The 20,191-nt window shown below is 38.6% G+C and overlaps 1 long non-coding RNA gene across 2 annotated transcripts in view; it reads right to left on the bottom strand.

The window, feature by feature from the left end:
• Positions 1–6,886: 6,886 nt before the first annotated feature.
• LOC117803501 overlaps positions 6,887–20,191 on the bottom strand; it is a 28,836-nt gene continuing 15,531 nt past the window's right edge. For both annotated transcript variants that reach the window (XR_004627469.1, XR_004627471.1), the window contains exon 4: positions 6,887–6,944. This is a non-coding gene — a long non-coding RNA (uncharacterized LOC117803501). The remainder of the gene's footprint in view (positions 6,945–20,191) is intronic.

Genomic DNA, 20,191 nt, shown 5'->3' with positions numbered 1-20,191 from the left:
CTGAGATTTGGGTCTTTCTTTCTCCTCCTCCTTTAAAAAGAAAATTGCTTTCTTCCGAAGCTTCAAGCTTCATATTCACAAAGGCCAATTGTACTAAATAAAATATGATGTTGTTTTTGCATGATAATGAATTTGAGAACAGCAATCATGGGGAAAATATCTCATTAAAGAGCTCTGTGGTTGGCATAGGAATATGGGCACTACTTTCTACACAAAGTGATCAATTAGCGGAGTGTGCGAGCAGTGTGATTGATCCCTCTTTGACTTCACACAGTATTTGCATGTTCACCATATAAGTTGCTAGATGTTTTCAAATAGCAGTAAGAAATAAATATTTCATAAACACCAATAAGTAATTAAAAAGAAAACAAACAGCAAGACCTAATTTCCTAATCTCCGCCTTACATGGAAAGATCGGAGGAAAAATTGCTAGTGGCTATTTTATCTGATCATGCATTATAATAATGATGAAGAAAAAACAATGCACATTTATTGACTCCTGCTGTGTTGAGATAGTTTTATATATTCGTATATTATTTCTAACCTCATAGCAATTTGACAGTTAATAGTATCATCTGAGAAATAAACTGAAGTTCAGATAAATATAAGGCTGGTGAATTAACTGATAATTGATGAAGCTGGTATTTAAAACAAGACTCCAAAAACCCACTCTTTTCCACTAAATCACGTTAATTTGAAATAATAGAGATATTAATTATTTATCCAGAGTGACAAGCAATAAGTTAATATCATCAATCTAAATATTTTGCACTAAAGATAACCAGTGAAATTATTTAACTTGTTTAAAATCTGATTGAAAGTCATTGAAATAGGATAAATTTTTAAACCAAGTTTACAATTTTTTAATTATTTTTTAAAATTCCAGTCAAATTAACGTAGTGTTATATTAGTTTCAGGTGTACAATATAGTGCCTCAACAATTCCACACATCACTCAGTGCTCATCACAAGTGCCCTCCTTAATCCCCATCACCTATTTCACCCACCCCCCACCCACCTCTGCTCTAGTAACCATCAGTGTGTTCTCCCTAGTTAAGTCTCGTTTTTGTCTTTTTTCTCTGTTCGTTTGCTTTGTTTCTTAAATTCCACATGAGTGAATTCACATGGCATTTCTCTTTCTCTGACTGACTTATTTCAAAACTGAATTTCCAATTTGACCTACTGCCATGGCACAAGAAATTGCTTAACCTGAAGAATAACCCAGGATGAATATAATGGAGATCAGAAGAGGAGTTGTAGAACGCACAGGTGCAGGTGACTTGATAAAATGAGATTGTGTGATGTCCGTAAGCATCTTTCAAAAACAAATCACTGCTTCCAGGTTCATAGGCTGGTAGCCTGGTTCTAGATAAAGAGTTGGACTATAATATCTTCCACCTGAGGGATGCTGATCCTTCCACAGCGAGGGCCTAGATTTTCCTAAAGAACACAGGCCTCATAACAATGTCTGCTTCTGACAGTCATTCCCCAGGTACTTTTGCCTTCTCCAGAACCTGTCTGTTATTAAAGAAACCTGCTGAGATTTATATTTTGTGACATTTCATTCACTTACAGATACTTCAACAAAAATATGCCATAAATGTTGAATATTTAATGTCCTGGGGGATTTTTTAATGCAAATGTTTACATATAATGACAAATTCTAATATATCACTGAGGGAAATACATTACCTGCTACCTCCAGATGGAAAAAGAATGAATATGAATCCTTAGAGAGGTATCCACAAAAGGGAGGGGGCGACAATTATTTTTGTTGGTATATAAATGGATTCTTGGGTATTTTTTTTTAAATTGTAAAAGTAGCATATGGGCATTATGATCTTAGAATGTCAAAACTAGAAGGGATGTAAATATCATCTATTCTAGTCAACATTACATTTTTCACAGATGAGAAAGCTGAGGCCCATAGAGATGAAAGAATTTGCTCAATACTCACAGCAAGATAAGGGCAAAGCCAAGAATAGAACTCAGTGTCCCAATTGCCAGTCTTGATCTTTTGATAGATGGTGCAGTATGTACTGTGGTCCTTTATACCCACACACAATGTAGGTAAGATTGACGCATGCTCAAATGCCTGTCTTTGCTGGGCTGCAATTAGACAATGCAGCCTTCTATAACAGAACCTGGCACATAGTAGGTCCTCAATGAATATTGGACGAATGTTGAATGCCTATATGGATACAGTCACCTGTTGACATCTACATCCATCTATATGAAAGAGAATGCAATGTAAAAAATGATATCCAGAAGACAATTTTTGACAAGAAAACCCTCCATTTTTTCTTCTTCATCTGATGGAAATGGGGGAAGAATTTCAGATTTGCCATAATGAAAACCATTATTCTTTAGTCACAATTACAAAGAACTTACATAGGAAAGAGAAAGTGGCATCATAAATGAAGGCAAATGAGTTGATAATACTGCATTGGAATATATAAATTATCTGAGAAAATACAAATTAGTACTTATGAAATTGTCATTGACAGATAAATACTGAGCTCACTCTAAGAGAAATAGAGCAAAACATGATGTGAGCAGTGTCAACTCCAACATCCACACACAATCAGTGGTAGTTGGAGGGTCCTACATGGGATCTTACCTTCTGAACAGCCTCCAGATGACTTCAATTAATTGCCTAAAATTACGAGAGTTCAAGGGGCATAATCTAATAGGAATTCAAAAGACCCAATCAGGATTGAACAATACATCTCAATTTCATTCATAAAAAGAGAAATGGGAATTAAAACTACACGATTTTTCATGGGAGGAGACGAGATGCCCTTCAACAGATGACTGGATTAAGAAGCTGTGGTCCATATATACAATGGAATATTACTCAGCTATCAGAAAGAACGAATTCTCAACATTTGCTGCAACATGGACGGCACTGGAGGAGATAATGCTAAGTGAAATAAGTCAAGCAGAGAAAGACAATTATCATATGATTTCTCTCATCTATGGAACATAAGAACTAGGATGATCGGTAGGGGAAGAAAGGGATAAAGAAAGGGGGGGTAATCAGAAGGGGGAATGAAACATGAGAGACTATGGACTATGAGAAACAAACTGAAGACTTCAGAGGGGAGGAGAGTGGGGGAATGGGATAGACTGGTGATGGGTAGTAAGGAGGGCACGTATTGCATGGTGCACTGGGTGATACGCAACTAATGAAGCATCGAACTTTGCATTGGAATCCGGGGATGTACTGTATGGTGACTAACATAATATAATAAAAAATCATTAAAAAAAAAACTACACGATTTTTACCTACCATATTGCTAGAACTTTAAATTGTGGAGGCAGAGTCCTGTGTTGCTGTTAAGATTACCTCTTTCCAAGGAGTTTTCCAATAGCTATCAAAATTAGAACCACAGATACCCCCGGGTGCCTGGGTGGCTCAGTTGGTTAAGCATAGGACTCTTGATTTCAGCTCAGGTCATGATCTCAGGAGCATGGGATCGAACCCCAACTCAGGCTCCATGCTGGGCATGCAGACTGCTTAAGATTCTCTCTCTCTCCCTCTCCATCAATCTCTCCCCGCCTCCTTCTGCCCTCCACCCCCCAACCCCACCCCCATGTTTGAGTACATGCACATGCACCATTTTTCTCTCTCAAAAAAACAAAACAAAACAAAACAAAATGGCAAGTTCCCCTTAGCCCTGAAACTTCACTTTGTGGATTTATCATTCATATGTACTCGTACTTGCACTTGTGCAAAAAATAATGACTGTTTTTCATTGCTGACTACATAGGATAGTCAAAGAATGGAACAAGCTCAAACGTCCATATACAGGGGAATGGTTAAATAAATTATTGTACATTCATATAAAAGAATATTTGTCACAGCTATAAGAAAGTGTGAATAATAAGCAAGTGCCTTGTGTATTACTATGGAAAGATCCCCCCAGTGCACATCATACACAACATCCTCTCTTTTGTGTAAGAAATAGAAGAAAGTACAATTTGCTTGTGTGTGTGTGTACACATTTTTTTAAGTCTGGAAGGACACATAAGAAAGTGACAACAGTGGTTAACAGTGACTGGGGGAAGACAGAAAAAGAGCAGATGGGGGGTAATAGTGGGATGCAAGATTTTCACAGTACTTTCTGTTTCCTCTAAGCTTTGAAAAATTTGAATTGTCCTTAACATTAAGCAAAGAAAAGAGTGTAAGAGTGATAGGAGAAAATTAACTGTACAACCTAACATATTGCATAGGGAATCTGTCAGGATGTTCAGACTGCATGTGGGGCAGCTCAGTGAGGAACCCCTGGAAGATCAGCAGCTGAAAGAGTAAACTGGTGCCCTGCTGGGTCCACACAGTCCCAGAGCAAGACAAACCACTGCATTCACAAATGACCCCAGACTGAAAGGAGAAAGGAAGATGAGTGGCCTATTGTAATTTGGGTATATTCTGACTTCTGACATGCACTTTGATACAGAATTTGGATCTGGATGAGTTTAAACCGAGCAGGTCTTGAAAAAAATTTTCTTTTCAATAAACAGTGTACCTGCTCTAAGTGGATGACACAATGAGGGAGAGGCTTATCAATGGGCATAAAGAGGAAGGCAAATGGGTGTCCTCCCAAGAGCAGATGCACCTACAGTCTCATATATGCATGAAAGTCCAATCGTAAGGCGAATTGTTGTAAATCCTAAAGCCAATATATTTTGAATTCATTTTTATTTAACTCTAGAGAAATATAAATAAACTTACCAAAACACAAAAGGAAAAACAAAACCGTACACATGAAGATTTGTTGACAGAAACATATTAACAATACCAAAACTCTCAATCCTATACTTGGATACTATAAATAAGAAAATCATGTGGACAAAAGATGAAAATACGATTCTCCACTGCAGCATTACTGAGAAAAGGTGTAATTGTATTCCCATGGTTGTTGGCATAGTTAGGCATACATAGAGATTTCCCAAAGCTGTTGACAACTTATTTCTCTCTAAATCTAATTTTTGAAATGAAGTCAATATGAGAATTACACAATTTACACTTCAGTTAGTTTATCCATAATTTTTAAAACATGCCATTGAATTTTGTGGGGCTGAAAACAGAAGGGTCTTGTAATCACTCTTCCTCTAAGTGTGTCACTAAATTATATCACAGAGTGCTCACAAGAATACCTTTTGTTCTGGCCACTGTCTACCAGATATATGATACAGTTCCTTTAAAAACAAAAATCTTCCTTGCAAAGATTATTGACCTTTCAAATATTCTACTTAGGTAAATTTTGCTTTTATATTGTAATACTGAACTTAAGCATGAAACCCAGGAGAGTCGTGAGCATACTGGTTCTCCACGAGGGGTGGTTTTGCCCCTTCCCCGACCCCTGGGATGTTTGGCAATGTCTGGAGACATTTTTGGTTGTCACAGATGGGGAAGGGGGAGAAGCCGGTGGTTCTCGCAGCCTTTCTAGGGGGTAGAGACCAGGGATGCTGCTAAATACCATACAGTATAGAGGATAGCTGCCACAGCAAATCATCTGGGCCAAAACGTCAATAGTGCTGAGGCTGAGAAACCCTGATCTTGTGTTATCAGAGGGATCATCGTGTTTACATTTCTCAAATTAAACTTGGAATTTTGGCTAGAGAATGAAGGATTTTTTTTTAGGGGTAATTTTTTTTATTGTATCAAAGTGTACCCATGCTATCATGTGAAGAAGACAGATGCTACAAACCACCTGCATTAAATTATATTTTTAATACAATTAAAGAGTATTTTCTAACCTGTTTGTAATCACAAACTAAAACTGTGTCATGTGCTTACCTCAGGTAAATCATCATACATAAAGCTCAGTAATAGAGTGTTGTTTCATGTACATGGTATTGAATATATAAGTCTGTAACTCAGCGATTTTAAATCGATTAGTTGCTATCAGTTTCTGTTATCATATTCATTCCTAAGGTTAATTGTGGTTTTAAGTATATCTCAACACCAATACTTTAGAAAGTGAAAATGAGATTGCGTTTTTTAATGTGCTTGAGGTTAACAGCTTTTGTTTTTTTCACCAGGAAGCATTTTCGTTTGTTCACAATTCTGACTCAAAGGATAATGATAGCCTTGGGAACAAAAGGAGAAAATAAAAACATGTTCTAGATTTTACTCACTTTTCTTCTCTGCTACAAATCCCCACCAAAAATGTCTTTAGGTATGACATTTGTATCTGTATGGCTTTACAATTTGGCGTATTCTGCCAGATCGCACCCAAAACATCAGCCAGGTCTATACAACCAAAACGTAATCAGTTATTGACTCTGATGGTGGTTCACAGAGTGGGAAGAAACATAGCCCTAATAAACCTGTTTTCTTATCACTATTGAAGCCAAGCAGTGAAATTGATTGAACAAACTAACCACTTGGATTTCACTCAATCTTTCTACAATTACATAGATAGAATTTTCAGATTCATTATAACTATCCCCATAACATTACAGTTCCTTTTCAAACAATTCCTCCTGCCAAAAATCTTGACTTTTTAATCCAGGTCAAGTGGAGATAAAAAGTAAACAAAACAGTGACATGAGAATCCACTGACCTCTATTGCACTTGCTACACTGGGGAATCTGGAATTTACTAAATGAAGCCTGCGTGGGAGGGTAGGGCTGAACATGAGAAAACCCAGGACTTTTGACTTCATGGGTTAGAAGTAATACCTTTAGTCAAATAGTATATGTTAGTAGTAATGTTTGATTATTTTCCAAAAATCAGAGTTAGTAAAAGTTTGATCAAAACCTACAGTTTCCTGGGGCGCCTGGGTGGCACAGCGGTTAAGCGTCTGCCTTCGGCTCAGGGCGTGATCCCGGCGTTATAGGATCGAGCCCCCACGTCAGGCTCCTCTGCTATGAGCCTGCTTCTTCCTCTCCCACTCCCCCTGCTTGTGTTCCCTCTCTCGCTGGCTGTCTCTATCTCTGTGGAATAAATAAATAAAATCTTTAAAAAAAAAAAAAAACCTACAGTTTCCTAGCAAGGTAGCTATGAAATGAGTGTGGAAGGGGGCTTTCACAATAATGTGGAGACACTATTTCCCTAAATTTAAACGTGCTGTTGAGTTTGCATTAAGGTTCATGAATATCCATCATTCACAAAGCAATTTAAAATACATCTGTGACCGTGTGTGCTCAAAACAATTCTNTACAGTTTCCTAGCAAGGTAACTATGAAATGAGTGTGGAAGGGGGCTTTCACAATAATGTGGAGACACTATTTCCCTAAATTTAAACGTGCTGTTGAGTTTGCATTAAGGTTCATGAATATCCATCATTCACAAAGCAATTTAAAATACATCTGTGACCGTGTGTGCTCAAAACAATTCTGTTTTCTTTGGATTTTGGGTGTCATATAAAGCACTTCAAGCACTCATGGGGGAATAAGCCCCACACCTAGAGGTGCATTTTTTTTTTTCAAACTCATAAAGATCCCACAGACTGGTTCCTTGCCATGACTTTCTCACCTTATAAGAATGGATCCTGAAAGTCAAAGCATATAAAGTTCAAAACATAAGCTGCCATCTACGGTATGAGTCACCTTGACAATTGAAGACTCTGACCCAGACTCCCAGAGCCTCTGAGCTCTTTTTAATGTCCCTGTTCCTCCAGTACATGGGTTCTCATCACTGTCACTGATTGGTCTTATTTTTATCCCTCAAGGACAACATTTCTTTCATTTCTGTACCCTACAGCACAACCCTCAAAGACTAAGCTGCAGCTCAGAATATGTGAGCTGAATTTTTTAAGCTCTCTAAGAGTAAACCAGAGGAGTCCAAACATCAATTAAAAAAACTTGGAAAAAACATGATGCCCTGTGACTCTTAGAGGTTGACTAGGAGAGATTTTCTAGGATCCTGTGTAAACCTTCCCTCATCTACTCAAGATTGATTAGACCATGCCCATGTCTAACTGACAGGAAAAGCAATTTTGAAGAACAGTGATATTGACTAATTTTTTTCAGCAACTTATTATTTGCAAATGTCTTTCTTTCAATCCTCATAACAAGCATATAAATGAGGCACTACTTGTCTTTATTAATTATATTATTAATATTATCATTAATGTTATTTCTGTTGCTGAGAGGGAGCTCTAGTGAATTGGCCAAAATCAAGACATGTTCAGAAGATCTGAGACTGCATTTTCTGTATGGTTTATCTATATAAATTCAAGCAAACTACTTTCATCTCTCTGAGGATCTATCTCCCTATCAATAGGGTTGTTCTAAAATAGATATGGCATAGACTTACAGGGAAAATTAAACAATAAACACAAGTGAAAGGGTCCTAGACAGTGCTCACAACACTGCTTATTTAATCAAATGTTTTAAATCCCATTTTTTTTAAATGAGGTCATGATGTCTCAAAGAAGTTCAGGATTTTCCCCAAGGCATCACAGGAGAGTATGGTAGAGCAGAATTAAAACTTGAGTCTTTGAAGTGGATGTTATGGTGAAACAGCCAGACCCTCCCTCACCCCACGCCAAGACTCAGGAGTAAAGCACTCACTCCCCCAGGTACTGGTAGCATCGGTGGCTGAGAGCTCACTGCTGCAACCTTCTCCAGGCGTTGCCCTAGGTAGGCCTAAGGGAGATGCTTTTCCCGACATGAGCCGCTCCCCATACTGGTCACTGCAAGGTACAGAGGCCTGGCCCTCCTGCCTCACTTCCAGATAATGCTGAAGGTCCACCCAAGCTCCACAGATCCCTATAGGATGGGCTGAAGGACCTGTTGCAATTGCATCATTCTTCCTCTTCTTCCTCCACCCAGTCTTGTTTCCTTCTTGCCTCACGGGTACCAATCTCCAGAACACTCCCTAATCAACCTCCTGCCCACAAATCTCCATTTCCCAGTTTCCCAGGAACCAGATTTAATGCAGTCTCCTGGCTCCAAATTACATATTCTTGGCACAGCAGTACATGTGAGAGTGGCAAAATTTCTTCACAATAAAACTATATCTGCCTGCCAAGTTATCAGCAAATCTCTTAGGAATGTAAAATAGAACCTGTAATTTTAGATGGTTGTGGGGCAGCTCCAGGATCATGAAGAACAGGGCCTGAAGCAAAATTAAATACCAAAAATATCCCCTACCCTTTATTTTGTGCAAGGAGGTACAAAATGGGATAAAATTGGCCCTTACTGTCAAAGACTTTGCAACCAAATGCCCAGGGTATTAACTCTCCACAGAGAGAGACCAGAGACAGGGCTACTACCTAGAAGCCCCTGCTTCAGAAGTCTGCCTCTATCAAAGTGCATAAATAAAGCACCTGGGTATTGCCCACAGGGCAGTAACATGCCACTCCAGAGGTAGTGTCTATAAAGCCTGGTCTTTGGGAACCACGCACCTTACCCACAGGGGTCTTAGTGCAGTTGTGTTTCTGCTGCCTTGTCCCCTTGACTAGAATCGATGGGTTCAGAAGATGACATCTGAGTTAAGCTGAACCAATCAAATTCTCTCTTCTAGTCATTTAGACTTTTAAACAAAGGGACCCAGAGACTATTGGTCTCCATAATATGAAACTGCAGAGAAAGGACCACAGATGGCTTCTGTTAAGGCCCCTGGATGGAGCAGCCTTGCTTCCCAAGGCCTAGAAGGTCATCTTCCCTGGATTCTCCAAGATACACCATCAATTTTCCATTTGCTAAAGTAATCTGGGTCAGATTCTGCTATTTCAAATCCAAAGAAACTTCACTACTTCAAGTCCTCCGTAAAGTTTTATATAAAGTTCCAGAAATTTTAATTATGCCTTTGGCCGAGAGAAAACATTTATCAAATCTAAACTATATCCCACATGCTGATGTTGACAAAGCAACAGAAAATTTGAAAAAATGTCCTGTTGTCTCAATGCCATAGGACAAGACCATGAAATCAGAATTAGAAGAAAACCATGACAGCAACCAAATGTTAATAGGTCACATCACTTCTTTCTCAAAAGCCTTCGCTAGCTTCCTATCATGTTTCAAAAAATATCCAGTCCTTACATCAGCTGGATGCTACATTACCTACCTTACTTGATCTTTGGCTATCTCTGACCTCAACTGCCCCAACTCTCCTCTTAATTACTCCATCCATATACACCAGCCTCTTTGTTCTTCTTAACCATACTTCCACCTCAGGACCTTTGCATATACAGTTTCCCCTATCAGGAAGTCCATCTACCCTGCAGATATCTCTATGGCTTATTCTCTTTCTTTGAGGTCTCTGCTGAATCCCATCAGAGAGACCTTCCCTCACCTCCTCTCTAGAAGAGTAGCATCTCCCTCTCCATCTTTATTCTCATATTCCATTTAATTTTTCTTCATAGCACTTGTCTCTACCTACCACTACACTACAAAACTGCTGTTTATTTGTTAATCATCTGCTAGATTTATTAGATTATAATCTCCAACATGGCCATGAATCTGTATACTTTTGTTCAATGTGGAGTTCACACCCTTTAGAAGTACCTGACACATCGAACGGTCTCAATTTATATTTATAAGTTGGATGAATAAACAAGCAATTAAAATCTAAGCACTGGGATATTTCTACTTGGAGGCAGATGTCAATACTCTATGTTTGGGATTATGAATGACACCACTTCAGCCCCTCACGTTTCTTGGGTTGAACAATGACGGGAGATGTAACTCCCAGGAGAAGAGTGTAGGCTGAGGCCCACAAAGGGGGTCACTTCAGCACCTATCTGCCACGGGATCAGGTGATGAGGGCCTTGAGGCTTTAGGAAGATGGAAGGCCTCTGTGAGGTAGAAAGCCAGGTAGTTCTAGCGGCTGCAACCCAAGCAAGATGGCAGAGAGAACTGACAAGAGCAATCCCAAGCTGGGGTGCAGGATGGAGAGACAAGACCTGGGGAGTAGGCAAAGAAAGAAGATGTCAGACTGGTCAATTCCATGGAGACATTTGCCCTGAAAATTGCAAGTTTTCTCCTACAGGTCTTTTCCTTCTTGCAAAATAGCTTTTCTAATAACTCTGAATGAGTAAGCACATTCTCTTCTAGTTTCAAAATCTAGCCCAAAATGTGTACCTTCACCTTTGTCTTACTCTGTTGTCTCACTTTCCTTAGGCTCAAAGAAAAATCAAGTTCCTATATATTAAATTTTACACCTTACAAAATGAATTTTGTTTGAGAGTTTCTTTTTTTTATTATTATGATATGTTAGTCACCATACAGTACGTCATTAGTTTTTGATGTAGTGTTCCATGATTCATTGTTTGCGTATAACACCCAGTGCTCCATGCAATATGTGCCCTCCTTAATACCCATCACCGGGCTGGCCCATCCCCCCACCTCCCTCCCCTCTAAAACCCTCAGTTTGTTTCCTGGAGTTTTCTTTCTTTAAAGCCCATTTGTTGGGATGCCTGGGTGGCTCAGTCGGTTAAGCATCTGCCTTTGGCTCAAGTCGTGATATCAGGGTCCTGCAATCAAGTCCCGCATCGGGCTCCCTGCTCAGCGGAGAGCCTGCTTCTCCCTCTCCCTCTGCCTGCTGCTCCCCCTGCTTGTGCTCTCTCTCTCTCAGGCAAATAAATAAATAAAATCTTTAAAAAAAATAATAAAGCTCATTTGTTTGCAACAGAATGAGCCAAAGCAGTAGTGTAAGTGCCATTCTGATTCACACAGCAACGGAGAATTGGATTGCAATATGCTCTCTAAACAAACATGGGTGTAATATGGAATGATCTGAGACATTCATGCCACCTAATGGCAGGTGTTTCCCTGCCATTCTTACACATTGGACACAGGTGAAGAACCAGGTCACCAGGGGCTCGGATGAGAAAGTGTGAGGACAAATCCATGACACATATGTGTCCTTAGGCCGTTTTCCTTAATAGATAGGTAGACAGACAGATTGATCCTCATTTTACTTAGTGTTTGGGAATCAAACTAGCTGACAAATGTATATAAAATTCATGTTGCCAAGAGCAACAAAACTATTAAAATATACCCTTAGGGACTGAAAATAGGTACAATCTGTTTGAGAGAAAAATAGATCAAAAGCCTCAAAAATATACTACTCTTTGATCTAGCGATTTCATTTTTGGGAAATTAGACTAAGACAATCATCATAGATGTGCAGAAAAATTCAGTTACAAAGATGTCGGCATTGTATGTAACTGTCATCATGAAATTTTGGAAGCGACAGAGATGTCTAACAGCGGGGTAAGTAAAGCATGCCATGAACAGTCATGCAGGGAGACAGGATGAAGCCGTTAACATGATATTTAAATATTGAGAGTTTTTAAAAAGTAACTATAATATCATTTTAAGGTTAAAATACATTATTATTAAAAATAAAATAATTTTAATACACTATAATGCCAATTTAGTTAAAAATAAATGTGCATTTTTACCCAAACAAAAAGTTCTGGAGGGAAATACACCAAACATTAGTAGCTGTCCCTAACTATTTGAATTATACACAATTTTTATTTCTTGCTTTTATACCTGTACTCCAAAAATCAGCTATAATGAATGGATATTGCCTTTCAATTAAAAAAATGCTATCTATTTTTAAACTGTATGATAAAGAAAACGCACCCAACGTGCAGCAGAAGATTGGAAAGAAACGCAGCTGTTCATTGCAATGGCAGAGAATAATTTGTGTGTTACCTCTTAGAGATATAGTCCTATCTTGCCACCTTGAAATGATAATAAATAACAACCACTCTTACAATGAAGCAGTGTCAGAGTGCTACAATGGGAAACCAGAGTAATATTAATAGTCTCAAAGTCCTATGTCAAACAAATGCAAAAGTCCCCCAGAGAGAGAGAGATGCTGATAGAATAAATAATCAAGAATAGTAGACTCCACTTCCGGTAAGTAGTGCTCTTTGTGTGGCAGCATAAACAGAGAAAGTTTTAACAGCATTTAAGATATTAGTCACTATCCTAATTCTTGATGCATGGTGAAAAGTACTTCAAGAGTTATGTTATTAGATTCATACAGTCACCACATAAAGAGTTGGTGAAAAGAAACGTTTGGGAAATTTGGATCCACATAATCCCATTTAGAATTTGTGTTAAAGCATTTATAAAATCATTGTACTTGCAAGTTTATGAATATATTTATTCTTCAAATGTAACTTCCTCTCTTTAATTTCTCCCTATTCCACCTGAGCTTACATGCACCCCAGTACACACATGCACGCACAGACAAGCACGCACACACACTCACACACACACACACAAAACTCATTCTCATCCTATCACCATGATAATCAAAAACAACTCGTATTTCTTTGCAGTTTTACCTGGCAAATTTTCTGCTATCTGGTTATCCAGTTACAATAGAGCCTAAGTTTTCTATTTTTGCTACGTAGGGAAAATCCAGAGGAAATTGAGTTTCTTTGATTCATAAAGCCAATGCTAAGCTTTTGAGTTCTCTTTTTCATTCAAATCACATTGACAGTAAACTGATCAAAGAAGAAAGGTGTAGGAGTCAAGTTTCATAGAAATAGTCATCTTTTCCTCCCTCACGGCAAAGAGGAATTGGATCAACTCTGCACTTTCATTCCAGCCTAGGAGGACAAATTTTTCTCTAACAGTTTAGGAAGGGATTCTTACTGTCATGCTGGGGGAGAACAAAGAGTATGTATGACATTCTGATCTGAGGGAATCAGGAAGCTATGTCAGCAGAGCAGAGAATATTCTAAACTGTGAGCTTGTCAAGGCCAAGAGCACTGTGGGATTGTCCAAATGGGCACAGTCTGGGTTTCACACTATTTCTTGTCCAGTGTCACTTCATGGCTCACAATCCCTCAGAAAAAAGACTTCACTTTATGTAAAAATTAAATTCAGAAAGTTGTAGTTTGGGTTCCCCAGGAAGTAGATCCTGAGGTAAGGATTTGAGTGAACATTTACTTGGGAGGCTCAGGAAACTCCAGGAGCACTGGAGGAGATAGATATGGGGAGGGGAAGGCAATAGAAGGTAAGTTGTTGAGCAAGTGCATTGGTTAGTTTGCGCCACATAACAAACCATTCTAATGCTTACTCACTTTAAAAGGGAATATGTGTAGTTTCTCACACTTTGTGAATCATACAGATGGTTCCCGTTGTCTGGGCGAGCTCAGCAGATTTCTACATTCACTGGCTGCTCTTCTAGGGCTAGTTGCCTTCAGTGTTCAGACACATACTTCTAAAGTTTGGCCTAGGGAGCTCTCGCTGGATAAGCTCATTTCTAAGTCACCTCTCATCTCCAAGAAGCTAGTCTGGGCTCCTTTGGGTGGTAGCCTCAAGTTCCAAAGGTGGCAAGAATACAAGCCCCAGCAAGCAAGCTCTTTTCAAGCTTCTGATTGGGTCATATTTGCTAATTTCCCAACAGCCAAAGCAAGTTCACATGGCCACTAGGTTCAAGTTGGAGAAATGGATTCCACTTTTTGATGGGACATCTGCTATGCCACATGAGGTGGGGAGGAGGATTTGTGGTTTTACAATTTACCACCACCAGCTGCCATACTGGGTGGCTGGCATTTAATCCAGCAAGGACTTTCTGAATTAATCCATGCTTCAGAATTAATGCTTCCTACGCAAAGTCAGATGGTGGAAACTGGGACACTTAGAGCGGAGCTCCCATAGGTCATTGGAGATCCCCTGCAGGGTTGCTAATACCAGAGCAGCTATAATGGCTTGGCTGCCTCAGGCACACTGATCCAGATAGTGGCAGTCGTGGCCCTTCTCTCACACCCAGCAGGAACGAGAGAGCTCTAAGGAGAATATGAGACCCTGTCTGTGAACACTACATACAGCACATATTGACAATTCAAAGTGATTGGAAGCATCTAAAGTGAAGAGTTTAAATCAGTTTGTTTCTAATCCCAACTCTGCTGTGTGTGAGGTTTCTGTTGCTGCCGCTGCTGCTGCTGTTGTTTTTGTTTGAATTCCTGAGACAATACAATGCCTGACAAGTGGCAAGTAATAGCCCTTATCTGATTTCTGTGGAAAACATTGGCAGAGTTGTTTTCTGGGCCCCATTAGGCCGCCACCTACCAACTGGAAATGTCTGAGAATTTGAACTAAAAGTCAACTTGTTCAATGAACACTACACAGTGTTTGAAGATACCCTTCCTCTTCACATAGAGAGGAATGAACTATAAGCTAGCGTAGTCTTAGACAGCATCACACTGCATCTCTGCACCACATCAATGAGCAAGGATCAAGTCACTGGCAAATATTTCCTGGAATGGAATTATCAGAGAAGAGTAGTGATAACATTATTTCAGTTCAACACCTTTGAATGAGGTGTTACCAAAGACTCAAATGCACAATGTGATATTAAAAATATTACATTTTTTGCTAACAATACTTCTGCGTAAGATAGTGAGAGGTAGTAAGTACTGTGTAATGGTCAAGATCATAGACTCTGCAGTCAGATACTTGGGTTGGAATCCTGGCTGGGCCACATGTCAGCTATCAGCTTGAATAATTCATTAAAGCTCTTGGTGCCTCCACTTTTTCATCTGTAAAATGAGGATAAGAATATTGCCCATCCCGAAGAATTGTTGTAAGAATCAATATATATAATATTCTTAGAACATTATGGGACAATACAAGAAATGTTAGCTAACTTAGTAGTGAATTACCATTTCTACATACTGACTAGTGATCTATTAGCTCAAGTTAACGAGAATTAACTGAAAACAGAAGGAAGCTGGAAACTGTTTACGGATTTGATTTAATTGCACCTAGATGTTAGTTAATACCTTGAGGAAATTAGACTCTAAAAATCAGAAGCAAGCAGCTGTGACTTCAGTAGATTCAAACTTTTCTCAATGACTTCTTTTTTTTTAAGTCTTTTAAAAATTTTTTTATATATTTATTTGAGAGAGAGAAAGAGCAAGCAAGAGCTGGGGGGAGGGGAGGAGGGAGAGGGAGAAGCAGACTGAGTAGGGAGCCCATCACAGGGCTTGATCTCAGGACCCTGAGATTATGACCTGAGTAGAAGGCAGATGCTTAACCGACTGAGCCACCCAGGTGCCCCTCAATAAGTTCTTGGTAAGCAATGAACTGTCCGTTGCACACAGACACCCATTTACGATACCCATGTCCACACCCACACATACATATATAAACAAAGGTATTTGCACATACACACCTAAGAAATGTTTCATGAAGCAGCACTCGTGATATTCTCTACTCTCTTTTATTTCAGTTTATTAAAATGCTGATAGTAATCTATCACTGATTTTCCATCATTAATGGGTCATGATCTCATGTCTGAAAAAGTTCTATATAACCAATCCTTTCAATGAGATAATTACATGGAAAAAAATGTGTTCTTTTTCCATTTCTGCCTACTCTTCAGCCCAGTCCTGCCCTATAGTACCAGGGTTAATCTCTCCTTAGTCCAAAAGGAAACAGAGACTCTTACAGACTTTCTCAAAGATTCCCAACTAGGCCAGACTACCTGGATCTCTGGCCCTGTCATCAGCTACTCTCCCTTCTCAGCACTTTCCTGAACATGCAGGATGTGGGGAATGCTTCTGCCTGGGAAAATAAAGACAACTCTATGACCTAAAGTTCTTCTGCCTATCGTGTATGTGGGAGACATGAGGTTGTAGCATGAAGGGGTCATTAAACCTCTGGAGAGCTGTGAAGAGCCTCATTCCAGCCCTAGAATAGAAATTATGACCTCTGCCCTATCATCCAATATGTGACCAAAGTAGCGCACAGTACAGCATCTAATCTAATCCTTGACAATTAGACACATGACAAGATTTTAGGAATGGAAATTCTGTGGGGACAAGGTCAGGTTGAGTATATTTTTAGATAAATGGTGCTTATCTCCTACCATGAAATCACATAAACACAGTCCACTTGGTTTTTCCTCTTTTTCTACTTGTGCCAACTGCATATCACTTAATTCTACCTTTAGTCGTGATTCACATTTCTTATAAAGTGGTTCTACTCCTTGATTTCTACACTTGGTAGGTTGAACTGGAGATGTGATAATTTCAGCACATGAAACAGTATCAAATAAGAGTTCTAAAGATAAATGGAGGTGATTATGATAGCGCAACCATGGGAGCATACTTATGCCACTAACCTGTACACTTCAAAATGATTAAGTAGGTAAACTTTATGTTTTGTGTATTTTACCACAAATAAAAAAATAATTTAAAAAAGTATTACATAAAAAAAGGATTACATAGAAGTTTTTTGAATTCAGGTTATATATTTAGACCCTCCTCCTACCTCACTCCCTCATTACTAAAAAAAAAAAAAAAAGAAAAGAAAAAAACACAAGCAAGTGTTATATTTTATAGTTTGTTAGTCAAGAAATATTTAGTTAGCTATTTAAATCTTTAAATCTAAATGTCATCCGTCACCACTTGCTAATGTTTGTGATTGTGGGGAATAACCAGAGGAAATGGAAATACCCCTCTTGATCTTACTCACTCAAAAGTTTCCACACATCCAACCACTCCATCACTGAAAAAGTTCTTCATAATAAACATGTATCCATAAATAGACTGATATTTTTGCTGATGCCAGAATTGACATATTAACTTAATCTTTGTGTCAGAAACCTACTGACTCACTCAAATTGAGCAGTCAAAAGTAATAAAAATATATTCCAAGAATTGCATAAATATGCTATTCCAAAAAATATGAAAATGGAGGACTTGTTTAAAGTTTCTGCTTGGCTACACCTTGAGAAATCAAGAAAACAAGGACATTTTATTTGGATGCCTCTATTAAATAAGGCCTTGAAGAAAACCAGGGGAGCAGTTCATTGAACATGTGTTTCTCATTGACCTTGTGAGGCATCCGTCCAGCATCTTTAACAAAAGAACACTGTGAATAAGTATACTTTCTTACTGTTGCATTTTGATGGCCTCTTCTAGAAGCCACTCAAGCTTCACTTTCCCAGTTAATGTATCAGAATCTGCTTCTAGTCATTTTGTGGATACCTTTGTTGTAGCTTCCAATTACTGTGGTATATATGTTTCTCTCTCATGCTCACCTTATTATCCAAACCATTCTACTTACTATGAACAATCTTATTTCATGTCAGATTCATTTTCAAAATCTTTTAAGTTTAGCCTTTTATCACAGCACTTGAATAATGCACTTAACATCTCAGTCCTAATTCTAATCTTGAAATCTACCTCATTGAAACCTAACAACTTTGTAGCACTCTCATGCCATGCCCCCCACCAACCCTGGTTTTCCAAAATAATTGATTATATAGGAAATACATTATTATTGAAGGGATAAAGAAACATGCTTCAATTTTAAGGCTCACTATGCAAATGCCTGTTTTTCAATAAACAGATCTGCTTAAGCTAAAGGCATTAAGTAAAGCATATTTTGTGGCACTGCCCTAATCTAGAACTAAAAGGAAGTTCTAAACACAAACAACAAGTCCAATTTTCTGGTCAAAAAATCTATTGTTCTGTATTCTATTCTGTAGTTCACGATCTATTCTGTAGTACACAACCAAAGAGTTGAAGAGGGGTAGTCAAATGTATCTAGAATTTCAAGAACAAACAATACAAACAGCCCTGGCAAGATCATGTTTCATACAACTGCCAAAGACCAAATTATATCAACAGCAAGACTTTTTTTTAATTGTCCAAAAGAGATTCTGAAATTAATATAATGATCAAAAGATGAAGATTTATACAGGCACACCTTGCAATACAAACCTCTCTATAAATAAGATCTCAACCTTAGAGGCCTGAAGTCCTAAATCTACAAACAAGAAAGTGTCACTCACTCAAAATGTAACTGGCATTTTATTTGCCCTAAACAAAGAACTATCACATAGTGAAGAAGGGTTAAAGATAGCAAATGCATTTCATACACTAGCCAACTCACATTCCTTTAATCTTTGGATACTTTTCCTCCTGAAACCTTTTAGGCCCACATCCAGGAAACCCTTTCAAATGACTCATATATATCAAACTCTTATTATCACAGTCTAGTTGGCTTAATCTATGACTTCCAAGAACTGTTACTTTTTCAATGTCCAACCCTAACTCTATTATTAACATCTCCTACCACTCAACTCAAGAAGAAGAAAAGACGTGGGATTGGAAAAGTAAAAAGAGTAAAGGAGCAAGGAAACAAGGGAGAAACATGTGAGGAATCAATGGAAGGAAAAAACAAGTGAAATCATGATTACAATAGGGCAAAATACCTCATTCCATTCTTTTTCTTTCCCCAGTTTACTAAATTCAGTAGAAAACTTTTCTAGTATTAATAGATAATGTTTACTGAGCACCTACTATAAGCCGGACATTGCTCTAAGCACTTTACAAATATTATCTCATTTAATACAACAATTCAATGGATAGATACTATTAATGTTCCATTTTACAGACAATAAAGCCAAGGCACAGGGACCCAGATCACGGAGCTAGTAAGTACCAGATCCAGGATTCAACCTAAGCAATCTAGTTCTGGAGACCATATTTTTACCCAGTAAGTTATGTGCAAGAGAACCTGTTACTACATCTACTTGTGGGTATCACTGTAATACTGATGTGGGAAACAAAGGCAGATGAAAAATTATTAAATCCCCTTACTACCTAGAACCCACTGACAAATCCTTGAAACAGGCAGAGTGTCGTTCCTCTAGGAACTGGGCTGCCTCAATGTTAATACTTTGCTAAGGGCAAAAGGCAATCCTAGCCCAACCTCCAGGATCCTATGTCTAATTTAACATATAACAATTCCTTTGGAAACTTCCTGTACCTCCACTCCCCAAGATACATGTTGGCAATCATCCTCCAAGCACCAATATAGATTTGAAGAGTCTTATGACTGAGCTTTTACTAAACAGTAATAAATGACATTTTCCTAACCATAGCTAGTCCCTTCAGGATCCTGGAAACCTTGTTTCCAAAATATGCAGGAGGCTTACATTATCCCTAACCCCCTCCCAATTTGAAAGTCTGTAAGAGGCTCCTCGTGACCCCACTGCAGCTCTTTCTGCCCACAGGTCCTGTCCCCATGCTTTAATAAAACCACCTTTTTGCACCAAAGATGTCTCAAGAATTCTTTCTTAGCCATTGTCTTTGAACCCTAACATATTCCCTACATCAATACTACTTTGTAATACCACAAACTTGGGGGGAGGGAGATCCTAGGGATTCATTCCTTCAATAAACATTTATCATGAACAGACTCTAGCTTTCGCTTCTTGAAAGGAACACAAAAATGAAAAAATCATA

Source organism: Ailuropoda melanoleuca, chromosome 1, assembly GCF_002007445.2.
Source record: "Ailuropoda melanoleuca isolate Jingjing chromosome 1, ASM200744v2, whole genome shotgun sequence".
NCBI lineage: Eukaryota > Metazoa > Chordata > Mammalia > Carnivora > Ursidae > Ailuropoda > Ailuropoda melanoleuca.
This window is presented reverse-complemented; position numbering and strand designations above follow the sequence as displayed.